Here is a 13,263-nt window from a genome sequence, read left to right as displayed (position 1 = left end):
TAAATCTTGGGCCGGGCGCTGTGGCTCACGTCTGCAATCCCAGCACTTTGGGAGGCCAAGGCGGGCAGATCACCTAAAGTCGGGAGTTCGAGACCAGCCTGACCAACATTTAGAAACCCAGTCTCTACTAAAAATACAAAAATTAGCCATGCGTGGTGGCACATGCCTGTAATCCCAGCTGCTTGGGAGGCTGAGGCAGGAGAATCACTTGAGCCCGGGAGGCAGAGGTTGCGGTAAGCCAAGATTGGGCCATTGCACTCCAGCCTGGCCAACAAGAGCAAAACTCTGTCTCAAAAAAAAAACAAAATCAAAAACAAAAAACTAAATGTTGGTTCTCTCTGAGCCTGCTATAATACAAGACAGGCATGGGGGCAGTGTGGCGGCTCCCAGAAAATAACTATAATGGCTTGACCCCGAGTTTTCAGCCTTATCCAAAACCCGTCTTCCCTCCAATTTCAGCTTCAGGGATCACCTGTGCTGAGGTACAACATTAGGAACTGACCTTACCAGCAACTAATCTGTGGGAGCGTCTCATGACACTGCTCTTTTCCCCAAGGACTCTATGTCTGCCAAAACTAAAGGCTTCAGAAATCTGCTGGAAACCCACAACCATCCTCCTGCCCAAAGAGCATCCCTTAACCCTTAGCTGGAGTCTTCAGCCCTGGCAAAACCCAAGTAGACCCACTTCACCCTGAAAGAAGACAAGCTATTATCTTTTCCTTGCTTTTCCTTTCCCATTCTCTGGTATTCTAAGCCTCCTGCTATCAGATCCCTCATATCAGCATCGTTGAATCACCCAAAAAAGTATGAATGAGAGAAGGGCGATCCAATGTACCATAAAACCTAGAGATGATTGGAGGCAGCTGATGGCCACTCCCTACCCCAGAGTTGCTGCTGGAGAGATACCACCCCGAGCCAAGGCAGGGAGACAGCTGCAGCCAGGCAGCACATGCTGGAAAACACCGAGCAGGAGACAGCTGAGAGGAAAATGGGAGAGGCTAGTCAAGCAATGGAGAGATGTTAGGGTGAGAGGCACTCGGGAGAAGAAGTGATTAGACACTGCACAGCAGCAAAGAGGAGGGTTAGCAAGGTGAGTGGAGATGAGAAGACGGTGGAACGCACACTCACTCCTTGGTCCTGGATGTAAGCAGGTTCTCACGGCAGTGTGAGCAGCAGTCAGGGAGAGAAGTGCCTTCCAGGATCTGTGGTCTGATGCTCCTCCTTCCCAGCCAGCAGTAAAAGGGAAGGCCAGACAAATGCCTATGGATTTAAGCAAGAAGGGTGGAGGAGGTGAGGCAGCCCGCAAAGGAAGGAGTGAGGGAGGGGGAAAGGAGTATTAAGCAACCATCTGGGTCCAAGGTTCACTGGCCCTTCACATCTGCAAAAGGGGCAGCTAGGAGCTCTTGGCTCAGCACTTTCTGTGATAAGAAGGTGCTCTCTCAGGAATCTCCTTTGTCAGCTCTGCTCTGGGACCAGGGGCCCAGAAGAAAGGACAGTCAGCTGGGTGCAGTATCTGTAGCCCTGGGGAAGCTGTCCCAGAGCAAGTTAGCTGAGGACAGGACAGTAGCGGGGAAGGAATACACAGCACTCTCTCTCTCTGTGTCCTCCATGCCCCACCCTAGCCTCTCTTCTCTCTCACCCCAAGCATTTAAGAAAGGGAGGAAGGTTGCACAGTGTGACACAAAGGCTTGTTCCCATGCTGAGATTACAGGAAGTGTAAGAGCAGTTTCTACACCATGTGACTGGGCGTTCTAAGAGAACTCTGCACACTTCCCCATGCAAAGAGAGACTGGGGGGTTGCCTCCAAGCCTGGGCCACTGCCCCAGAGTCTGAGCCTCAGACTACTTCAAAAGAAACACAGTCAAGAGATCAAATATCTGACCGCATCCCCACCAGACCCATGTGCCTTTTCATTCTTGACAAAACATACCAAGATCTCTGGGATAAGCATAAATTCCTATAAACGCCTTCCTCAAATATAAGTTGACTCCACTTTCCTAAAAAATATGAGGAAATCAGGCCAGATGCGGTGGCTCACGCCTGTAATCCCAGCACTTTGGGAGGCTGAGGCAGGCGGATCACAAGGTCAGGAGATCAAGACCATCCTGGCTAATACGGTGAAACCCCGTCTCTACTAAAAACACAAAAAAATAAAAATTAGCCGGGCGTGGTGGCCGGCACCTGTAGTCCCAGCTATTTGGGAGGCTGAGGCAGGAGAATGAGGAGAATGGCATGAACCCGGGAGGCGGAGCTTGCAGTGAACCGACATTAGGCCACTGCACTACAGCCTGGGCAACACAGCAAGACTCCATCTCAAAAAAAAAAATTAAAAAAGAATATGAGGAAATCAGATTTCACTGAATTCTGTTGGACAGACAGGCCCAGAACAGGCAGAGGAAGCTGAGCATTTTTTGGAAATCACATAGTTTATGCTATCTTTATTATTTACTTTAAATCTGGTATTCTGAGTCTCTTTTACCAACAGAAATAGACCCTTATCCATTCTGAAATCCAACTGTCTGTTTCTTCTCCTATCTGTTCTAACCCTCTTTGGTTATTCTACAACCAGAGAATAGAGATCTAAATATACTCTGGGAGACATCTCTACCATACATCCTCCCATTCTAGCTCTTTAAACTTTTAATTTAATCTAGGAGGAGGATTCTGGTGTGAGCCTTCCCAGAGATCATGCTTCTCCCAAGACAGGCTCACAATGATCTGAAATCCTTCCGGAGGAGACTCTCCTTTTCTCCAAAATGCTCCTGTAATGATAATTGCTATCACTTACTGAGCACTTACTGGGCCAGACACACTGCTAAGGACTTAAGCACATCATCTCATGGAACCTCCAGAGCTCATATACTCTTAATCACACAAGTATACTATCTCTCCATCTCCCCATCCCCCTGGCCTGCCTTAGTCTCTAGGCCTTCCTTTTATTTTATTTTTTTTATTTTTTATTTATTTATTTTCTTTTTTTTGAGACAGAGTCTCACTCTGTCCCCCAGGCTGGAGTGCAGTGGCACGATCTTGACTCACTGCAACCTCCACCACCTCCTGGTTCAAGCAATTCTCATGCATCAGCCTCCTGAGTAACTAGGATTACACCTGGCTAATTTTTGTGTATTTTGGTATTTTTATTTTATTTTATTTTATTTTATTTATTTTGAGACAGACACTTACTCTGTCGCCCAGGCTGGAGTGCAGTGGTGCAATCTCGGCTCACTGCAGCCTCCACCTACTGGGTTCAAGCAATTCTCCTGCCTCAGCCTCCCGAGTAGCTGGGATTACAGGTGCACACCACCACGCCCAGCTAATCTTTTTTGTTTTTAGTAGAGTCGGGGTTTCACCATATTGACCAGGATGGTCTTAAACTCCTAAACTCAGGCAATCCGCCCACCTCGGCCTCCCAAAGTGCTAGGAGTACAGGCATGAGCCATTGTGCCCAGCCTAATTTTTGTATTTTTAGTAGAGACGAGGTTTCGCCATGTTGGCCAGGCTGGTCTTGAACTCCTGGCCTCAACTGATCCACCTGCTTCTGCCTCCCAAAGTGATGAGATTACAGGCATGAGCCACCGGTGCCACCTTAGACCTTGCTTTTGGACAGGAATTATCTACATGAATTGCCTACGGGAAGATGTAAGCAGACTAGATTAAAAAGAAAGAAAGCCTCTGTCATCCTTCAGTCTATAGCCTAGACGAAAGGCTCCAACAAAGTTTGTTAATCTCCTTCCTGGCTGCCCCTCCCCTTTCTCATTCTTTGTAGGGATAAGAGGTGATTACAAGTCCTCTTGGCAGTGCTGCTATTGCTAGGGTGCCCACTTCTAAAGCAAACAAAAAAAAAAAAAACACAAACACATCATCACGCCTGCCCTTTTAAGACCAAATTCACTGGCACCAAGGGGTGGGCATGTGTCCTAATATGACGTAAAAGAAAGGAAGGAAGGACGGACAAAGGAAGGGAAAACTGTGAGGGGGAATGGAGAGAGAAGTGTACAGGGTTTCATTCCTGACTGGTAGCATCTGAAAAGTGAAGTCCTAATCCGTGGAATTTTGAGACAGAAATCTGCTGGGGGTAAAACCCACACTCCAGCAAACAGCACGCCCTAGTGGTAGCACCAGGAAGTGCTAGTGGACTCTAACCTACTTCAGTCTGCCCGTGCGCACTAGGCAAGGGAGGCTGCCATGCATTGAGAACATGAAGACCCCCTCTTTTCTCAACCACTACCTGGCACCCTGGACAAGAAGGCACCATCTTTGGCAGCTCACATTTCTCCCTGAGACCCTGGGTCTTAGGGTAATGCTTCCACCATTCAGGCAGCCCCACCATTCAGGCAGCCTGGGACCAGCAACACCCCTAGGCTCTCCCAAAGGGGCTCTTCTACCCCAGGTTTGTTTTTTTTTTTTTTTTTTTTTTGGTTTTTGGGTTTTTTTTCCCCGAGATGGAGTTTTGCTTTGTCCCCCAGGCTGGAGTGCAGTGGCACAATCTCTGCTCACTGCAACCTCCGCCTCCCGGGTTCTCCCGCCTCAGCCTCCCAAGTAGCTGGGATTACAGGTGCCTGCCACCGCACCCAGCTAATTTTTGTATTTTTAGTAGAGATGGGGTTTCACCATGTTGTCCAGGCTGGTCTCGAACTCCTGACCTCGTGATCCTCCCACCTCAGCCTCCCAAAGTGCTGGGATTAAAGGTGTGAGCCACCGTGACTGACCCACCCCAGGTTTTACATGAGAAACCCCATAAGATAACAGCAGCCCTTGTTGCCTTTCCCTGTCTGAGATGCATTCATCTCTGAACACCCAGTGAAGACTACAGGACAGCACACTCATCCTACAGCCTGTGGAAGAAATTTGATTCAGAAACTGGCAGCAGGGCCTCCAGGATGCAGTGCTGGGCAGGACAGCCAATGGAGCCCCTCACCCTAACCTCACCCTCGAATGACAACACCAAAACACAATTTCTCCAGGAACTAGCACATAATTCGGGGTCTTGGCTCCTCAGCCAAGCTCAGGGAACTACTGTAAGAACACACTTTCTCTCCCAGAGACCCCATGTCCTGCCTTCCTGGCTCCAATCAGTCTGTGCTGCCTCCCCTAACAACAGAAACAGAAAACAGATACACTCTGGTATGGCTAGATTTCCCCATCACTCCAAGCTAGAAGCTCAGCTCCTCCCTCCCCAGTTCTCTGTTTGTTTTTCTATATTCCACTGTGGCTAAGACAGTCTCTTTAAAAAAAAAAAAAAAAAAAAGTGAAACAAAAAAGAAATTGTTTACTCCTGTGGCCAGGGCTTCCATTAAGGAAGGGCTGAAGTCTCTGGGCAGAAGGTTCAGCCCAGGGAGGGACAGGGCTGGGATCAAGAAACAGGAGGCTCTTGGGTCTCCAATCAGCCAATTTTTAGGACTCCATCCTCCTCCTGCACTTCCCCTCTCGCCCATTGTCCCTCCTCTCCCACCTCTTACCTGTCCAGTGACCTTTGGGCAGGTGCGGGGAGGAGGGGCTACCAGCTGAATCAGGGGAGAGGGGAAGGTGCTAGTTAGGAGAACCAAGGGTATCGCTCACGCTGCAGCAGCTGTTGACTCTGAGGAGCAGAAAAAGCAGAGGGTAACGGGGACTGAAACGGAAAACAGGAAAACACATGTGTGACTCTGGCCGGCAGCGGGGAGGGGCCAGGGGACGGGCTGGAGCTGGGACTGCCTGGTCAGACCCAGAGGACCTCAGTGCCTGCCCGCCTCCAGGCAGCTTCTCTACTACACTGGCACCAAATACCTGAGTCTCAGCTCCTTCTCCTCCCTACCTCAGCCCCAGCCCCCCCTTCCTTGTTGCCCTACATTTACTGAGCACTTAAGCTTTCCCCTCCATTGACAGTGACCTCTGATGCCTCTTGCAACTCCACTCATCCCATTTCCTACTCATCTCCCACTCATGTACTATCCTTAGTCCTGCAGAGGGGATACGATCCCATGGTTAGGGGAAGGAAACTCTGCAGTCCCATCTCAAGAGTGTCAGTGCCATTTCAGCCCCTAAAGCAAGCCAAGGGGAGGTAATACAAGCCAAGGAAGACCACTTATAGGGGGACAGCCAAGCACACATTTAGACACCAAGCAAGCTCACTCACAGCTGAGATCTCTAATTGGTTCAGGTGATATCGATGTATGTCGCCAGGTAAGAGCCAACTGGGCCATGGCACCCTGGGCAGACTAATGAGTTGGCATCCCTTCGAACCAGTTTTATTTAAACATCTGTCGAATGTTTACTTAGCAGAGGTGGGGGAAATATCAATTTTCCTGGAATACAAATTGTGTAAGCCTCTTTATATTCAAAATTAGAAATTATTACACATCAGCCGGGCGCGGTGGCTCATGCCTGTAATCCCAGCACTTTGGGAGGCCGAGGCGGGCAGATCACAAGGTCAGGAGTTCGAGACCAGTCTGGCCAACATCGTGAAACCCCGTCTCTACTAAATTTACAAAAATTAGCCAGGCGTGGTGGCGGGTGCCTGTAATCCCAGCTACTTGGGAGGCTGAGGCAGGAGAATCACTTGAACCCGGGAGGCGGAGGTTGCAGTGAGCACTCCAGTCCAAAAAGAAAAAAAGAAAAAAGAAATTATTACATATCTTCATCACATGCAATCTTCTGAAGCAAACATCTTCTTGGTGAGCATAGTAAACCACTTAAAATGTAGATAATAGTATAAATCTCTTGCCCTCAGGGAGCAGCACTTCACAATGCATCAGGAATTTTTGGAATTACAACTGTGACTAATGCCTTTAAGCAACTGTCAGCTGGCTGGCCCCAGGGCTACACCCTGCAATTTGCACCTGTCTGTTGGAAAATTACTCCAGACACAAGCAGTCCAGGTAAGGAGTTGTCAATAAGTCTATGTCACTGGATGAAAGCCAACTCATATTTCACCAAGACACAGAAATCATAGTACACTGGCACCAAATACCTGAATTATTCCAAAGATATTTTAGTGTCCTTTAGAGACTCTCAGCCTGCTACCCAACTTGCCGGCCCCTTAATTGCACTCTGGGGTCGGGTCCAAGTTGTAAGGGAGGTCCTAGAAAGAGAGAAGCTGTCCTTGTCTGCATGGGCCTCCCTGCTGTCTTCCTCACTCCACTCCAGCTTCACTGGCTTCCCTGCGGTGGCCGCACAGCAAGCATGCTCCCGCCTCACAGCTTTTGCAATTCCTGTTCTCCCTGCCTGGAACATGCTTCCCAGTGATATTGTCCATTCCCGGTGTCATTTGTTTGCTGTCACCACCCCCACTAGAATGTAAGCGTCACGAGAGCTTTGTTCACTACTGTATCCCCGCAGTGCAGGGCTCACATAGACAGTTAATAAATGTTTGCTGGGTTAATAAATGAATGAATGAACTATGTTATCTATTTGATTTCCCAGGTGGCTAGGCTCCTGCGCATGTCCTTGAATTTGCTCTCCAGGCCCTCCTGTTTGGCTGCCGCTCTGGCTCCTAAGCAAGGAGTACCCGGAGGTACTCTTTTTGACAGTAATGCGTTAAAGGCAAAGAAGAAAGTATGGCTTTCACAGTTTTACTGGGAGGCCTAGAATGATTTGAAACGGACTTTTGTTTCATTAATGGGAAAAGCAAAGCAAAACAAAAAGCCTATCATCTAACACTCTTTCCCTGGATCCAGGAAATTCTTGTCTGCTCTACCTCACACCCAAGCTCAGGTGACCGGTCTGGGTGCGGCGTGGAGATGGCGAGAGCTAAGTGCTACGGCCGCGAAAGGGTGAAGGGCAGGGGAGGAAAAGGCCGAGGGGAGGCGAACGCTCAGGTTCACACATATGCAAGTGGGCTCTACAGCGGACTTCGAAGCATACACTCAACTCCCCACCATGCGCCGGCCCGCTGCTCTACCCCTGAAAAGCTCTCCCCTAGCCCGCGATCCTCGCTGGCCTATCCCTTGGTCGTTCCCATCCCCCTCTCCGCCCCCGCCCAACCTGCTGGCCTCACTCACCTTTGTCCCTTTCTCCCATCCCCACCCCCCAACCACCCTCGCTTTCTCCGGGCCCCTCCCTGCCGTTTGTCTCCCTTTTATTTCCCTCCTTCCTTTGGGCCCCCAGTCTGCGGCCCTAGAACAACGCCTTCCCAAGCTCGGACCCAGCCACCGTCCGCCTTCATTACCCCTCTGAAGAACAGGGTGGCCCCGACGCCCAGGTCTGGCTGTGGGGGCCCACCCGAGCTCTGCCTTGGGGTACCAGGACCTCACCCCAACAGGCGTCCCTTCCGCTCCCTCCACCTGGCCAAGCAGCTCCCGCCCTTCCCCCGACTCTAGGAAGCGCTAGAAGAGGGGGTTGTGGTGGGTGTAGGCGAAGGGCGTGCAAAGGTCCAAGCACCGAGACCTCGCAAACCGCTCCCTGTCCGCTCCTCGCTCCCGCACAGCTGGATTGCTGCGGGGAAATGAAAATGACCGCGGATACCCTTAGAGACTGGTCCTCCACCCCATGAACGCTCAGCTTCCTCTTCCCTCCCTCCCAACCCTGCATAAGCTGGCGGCCAGACAGGGGTCTGGGCGAGCGCCCCAACCCCTGACCACAACTGCCTCCGGCCCCGAGATGCTTGGCTGAATCTCGGTAGTGCCCCCAGACGGGAAGCCCCTTGTTGGGGGGGCGGGGGCGGGAGGCGGGGCGAGGAATGTGCCTCCTCGGAGCCGGAGGAGGGGTCTCCCGAAGGCCGTCTCTTCCACCCCGGGTTCCCGACTCCCCGCCCCCTCGGGGTAGCTGTTGCATCAGCTTCCAGATTCCAAACCAAAGAAAGTGGGCTCCACTAAGCTGGGAAGGCGTCGGGCAGCAAAGCCGCCGCCAGGAGGCAGCGCTTAATCAAAAATGTCCGGGCCGAGGGGGCCCAGGTTACCGGAGTCCCCGGAGCATCTTTCATCTGAGGTCTTAGCAGCAGCGCGGACCTAACAAAAAAGGGAGTTGCTGAATTAGTTCAAGAAAAGGGAACTGGAAATGCTTCATCACGTTTTAAGGCTAAAAGATGGCTTGTAAATAATATAACTACCTTTTATATACCTTTTGGACAATCTAGCTTTGGGGTTTTTTTAAGCCAACGTTGGCGCTCTGCGGAGATCCACAGAAAGCCACCGCCTTCAAGACCAGTCTGATAGAAACACACAGAGCTTACGGAGTTTCCCAGCCGCCAGGCAAGGAGGAATGTAGTCCGAAGTCATGATTTGCCCATCTTGAAGCTCAATCATTTAACACCTAATTTAGCCAGTACTGATATAGCAGAGATTTGACAGCTCTGGGAAAAGAAGCAGAATATGTCGCAATAAATTATGTAAATAGTAAGGAAATAATATGCAAAGTAGTGTATTGAGTAATTTGTAGCCACAGTTCTCACATTTCTTGCATGAGGTGACAGTGATTTGTTCTTTGTACTGTCCTAAAAAGGGAGATAATGAAAGAATTCCCAAACAGTTCACTCTTCTCTCCACAACTTCTTCAATCTTAGAATGTTCTCACAGGCATGCAAAAAGGAAAAGAGATTGCAAAATGAAGTAGAATTGCCTACCCAGAGTCAGCTTCCTTCGTCTTATGTTCCTTCTCCAATGTCATTATCAATCACAACGATTACAAGGCACCTAATTTCCCAGAGCAAAGCACTTGTACAAAAGTAACTGTAGGGGCCGGGCGCGGCGGCTCACGCCTGTAATCCCAGCACTTCGGGACGCCAAGGCGGGCGGATCATGAGGTCAGGAGATCAAGACCATCCTGGCTAACACGGTGAAACCCCGTCTCTACTAAAAATACAAAAAAAAATTAGCCGGGCGTGGTGGCAGGCGCCTGTAGTCCCAGCTACTCTGGAGGCTGAGGGAGGAGAATGGCGTGAACCCGGGAGGCGGAGCTTGCAGTGAGCCAAGATCGCGCCACTGCACTCCAGCCTGGGCGACAGAGCGAGACTCTGTCTCAAAAAAAAAAAAAAAAAAAAAGTAACTGTATAAATACAAACTTACAGAACAGAAGGAGGCTATTTGGATAAACATATTAGATAAAACATGAGCTCACCACACCCTTGACCTTCTGGGCTAAAGCAATCCTCCAGCTTCAGCCTCCCAAGTAACTGGGACTTGGTGGTGGGTGCCTACAGGTGGGTACCCAGCTTTTTTTTTTTTTTTTTTAGATGCAGTCTCGCTCTGTCGCCAGGTTGGAGTGCAATGGCACCATCTCGGCTCACTGCAACCTCCGACGCCCTGGTTCAAGGGATTCTCCTGCCTCAGCGTCCCCAGTAGCTGGGATTACAGGCACGCGCCACCAAGCCCAGCTAATTTTCGTATTTTTAGTAGAGACGCGGTTTCACCATACTGGCCAGGATGGTCTCAATCTCCTCACCTCGTGATCCGCCCGCCTTGGCCTCCCAAAGTGTGGAGATTACAGGCCTGAGCCACTGCGCCCGGTTTTTTTTGTTGTTGTTGTGTTTTGTTTTGTTTTGTTTTGTTTTGTTTTGTTTTGGGGGGGGTTTGGGTTTTTTTGGGGTTTTTTTTGTTTTGTTTTTTCTTTAAGAAACAGAGTCTTGGCTGTCTCTAAAAACTACAAAAATTAGCTGGGCATGGTGGCATGTGCCTGTAATCCCAGCTACTCGGGAGGCTGAGGCATGAGAATCGTTTGAACCCAGAAAGCGGGGGTTGCAGTGAGCCGCGATCACGCAGCTGCACTCTAGCCTGGGCGATGGAGTGAGACTCTGTCTCAAAAGAAAAAAAAGAGAGAGAGACAAAGTCTTGCTGTGCTGCCTAGGCTGGGATAACAAAATGTTAAAGCCAAATACAGGGCATGATGCCCTTGAAAAGCAAAGCAGTTTAAGAGAGGAAACACATGAAGCACAGATGCCTGATGCTTCACATTATTCTTAACTCCAGTCTTTGCCAGTTGAAGTCCAGAGGTTAAAAGACATTCAGTTTAGGATGACGAAGCTGCTTTCCTGTGGCTTCTGAGGCAGATGAAGTCATAGAGGAGTGCTGTCCAGGTGCCAGACCCCTCCCTCCAACAGAGTTCCATGAGGTCCCTGAGAATGCTGATGATGTTAGTTGTCAGCGCTCTGGGGTTCTGTCTGTCTCTCTCTCTCTATCTATCTATCCCTGTGTCCAGGGAGGCTGAGAAGAGAGGTAGCTGTTTGGGTGAGGAGCCCTTTTCTGGTATTTACAACCCATGGATTGTCCCCCTGCTGTATCACACTAACCACATCAAAGGTTAAATTTAGGGAGGCCCAGACAGGAAGCCTAGGAATTCAAGACCAGCCTAGGAAACATAGCAAGACCCCATCTCTACAAAAAAAAAAAATATATATATATATATATATATGGGCTGAACTTGTCTTCCTTCTTCTTCTTCTTTTTTTTTTTTTTTGAGACGGAGCCTCACTCTGTGGCCCAGGATGGAGTGCAGTGGCACAATCTTGGCTCACTGCAACCTCTGCCTCCTGGGTTCAAGTGATTCTCCTGCCTCAGCCTCCCGAGTAGCTGGGACTACAGGTGTCCACCACCGCACCTGACCAGTTTTGTATTTTTAGTAGAGATGAGGTTTCACCATATTGGCCAGGCTGGTCTTGAACTCCTGACCTTATGATCCACCTTCCTCGGCCTCCCAAAGTGCTAGGATTACAGGCATGAGCCATGGCGCTTCTAAAGACCCTTCTCTTCCCAGATTTCCTAGTTCCAATGACACTTCCCATCCTGCTCCCAAAGTCCTCTGGCTCTGGCTCCTTGACTCCCACATCTGTTAAATAATTGTACTTGTCCACTTTTGCATGCCGTGTTCATATTATACACATTATTTGTTCACCTAAATGCATATGCCCCACTCCACCCCAGATGTGTTTTTTTGTTTGTTTGTGACAGTATCTTGCTCTGTCACCTAGGCTAGAGGACAGTGGTGTGATTACAACTCACTGCAGCATTGACCTCCCCAGGCTCAGGTGATCCTCCCACCTCAGCCTCCCACATAGCTGGGACTACAGGCACACGCCACCATACCTGGCTAATTTTTTGTTTTGCTTTTTGTTTTTTGTTTTTCCAAGATGGAGTTTCACTCTTGTTGTACAGGCTGGAGTGCAATAGCGCGATCTCGGCTTATTGCAACCTCCACCTCCCACGTTCAAGTGATTCTCCTGCCTCAGCCTCCCAAGTAGCTGGGATTACAGGCACATGCCACCACACCCAGCTAATTTTTGTATTTTTAGTAGAGACAGGGTTTCGCCATGTTGGCCAGGCTGGTCTCGAATCCTGACCTAGGTTATCCACCTGCCTCAGCCTCCCAAAGTGCTGGGATTACAGGCATGAGCCACACCGCCCAGCCAATTTTTTGTATTTTTTGTAGAGACAGGGTCTCACCATACTGTCCAGGATGACCTCAAACTCCTAGGCTCAAGCAATCCTCTCACCTCACTGACCTCAACATCCCAAGTAGCTAGGACCACAGGTGCATGCCACTATGCCTGGCAAAACACACACACACACACAAATTAAATTTTAGTAGAGGCAAGGTCTGACTGTGTTGCCCAGGCTAGTCTCAAACTCCTGGGCTCAAGTGATCCTCCAACCTCAGCCTCCCAAAGTGCTGGGATTACAGGCCATGAGCCGCAGTACCTGGCCAGTTTCTCATCTTTTCTGTGTGTGTGTGTGTGTGTGTGTGTGTGTGTGTGTGTGTGTGTGTGTGTGTGTGTGTGTGTGTGTGTGTGATGGAGTTTCACTCTTGTGTGCAATGGCGCGATCTCGGCTCACCACAACCTTTGCCTCCGGGGTTCAAGTTATTGTCCTGCCTCAGCCTCCCAAGTAGCTGGGATTACAGACATGCACCACCACACCCAGCTAATTTTGAATTTTTAGTTTGGGGTTTAGAGGGGGTTTGACGATGTTGGCCAGGCGGGTTTCAAACTCCTGACCTCGTGATCCACCCGCCTCGGCCTCCCAAAGTGCTGGGATTACAAGCGTGAGCCACCGCGCCCGGCCTAATGAGGGCCTTTTAAATACAAACATGCACACATGTATCCATAGACACACACATCTTGGATATTAGCCTTTTAATTAAGCTGACTTTTAACTATTGAGCTCCTTAACAAAAGAAAAAAATATATATTTAAATCTCATTACCATATTTCAGCTATGACAAAATGCTACTAAACTAACGATGATCACACTAATTATACAATTTCTGAGTGCTCTAAGTGTAAGCAGAAATTAACACCTGCTGGCTGTTAAATGCTAACTTTAGTCGTTTAAAAGGAATTTGCAAGACAAAATCCCA

At 49.5% G+C, this 13,263-nt stretch overlaps 1 protein-coding gene across 17 annotated transcripts in view; it reads right to left on the bottom strand.

Annotated features, from left to right (window-relative positions):
• The window catches only part of SLC7A7 (solute carrier family 7 member 7), a 56,028-nt gene that overhangs the window by 40,324 nt on the left and 2,441 nt on the right, over positions 1–13,263 (bottom strand). Inside the window, exons 1-6 of one of the 17 annotated variants that reach the window (XM_063697810.1) lie at positions 9,539–9,815; positions 9,368–9,409; positions 9,149–9,268; positions 8,876–8,924; positions 5,460–5,578; positions 1,123–1,260 (exon numbers count right to left, since the gene is read on the bottom strand). The gene's annotated coding sequence lies outside the window, so the exon portion shown is untranslated. The other 16 variants (XM_063697803.1, XM_063697805.1, XM_063697804.1 and 13 more) reach the window with 16 other exon arrangements.

Source organism: Gorilla gorilla, chromosome 15, assembly GCF_029281585.2.
Source record: "Gorilla gorilla gorilla isolate KB3781 chromosome 15, NHGRI_mGorGor1-v2.1_pri, whole genome shotgun sequence".
Lineage (NCBI taxonomy): Eukaryota > Metazoa > Chordata > Mammalia > Primates > Hominidae > Gorilla > Gorilla gorilla.
This window is presented reverse-complemented; position numbering and strand designations above follow the sequence as displayed.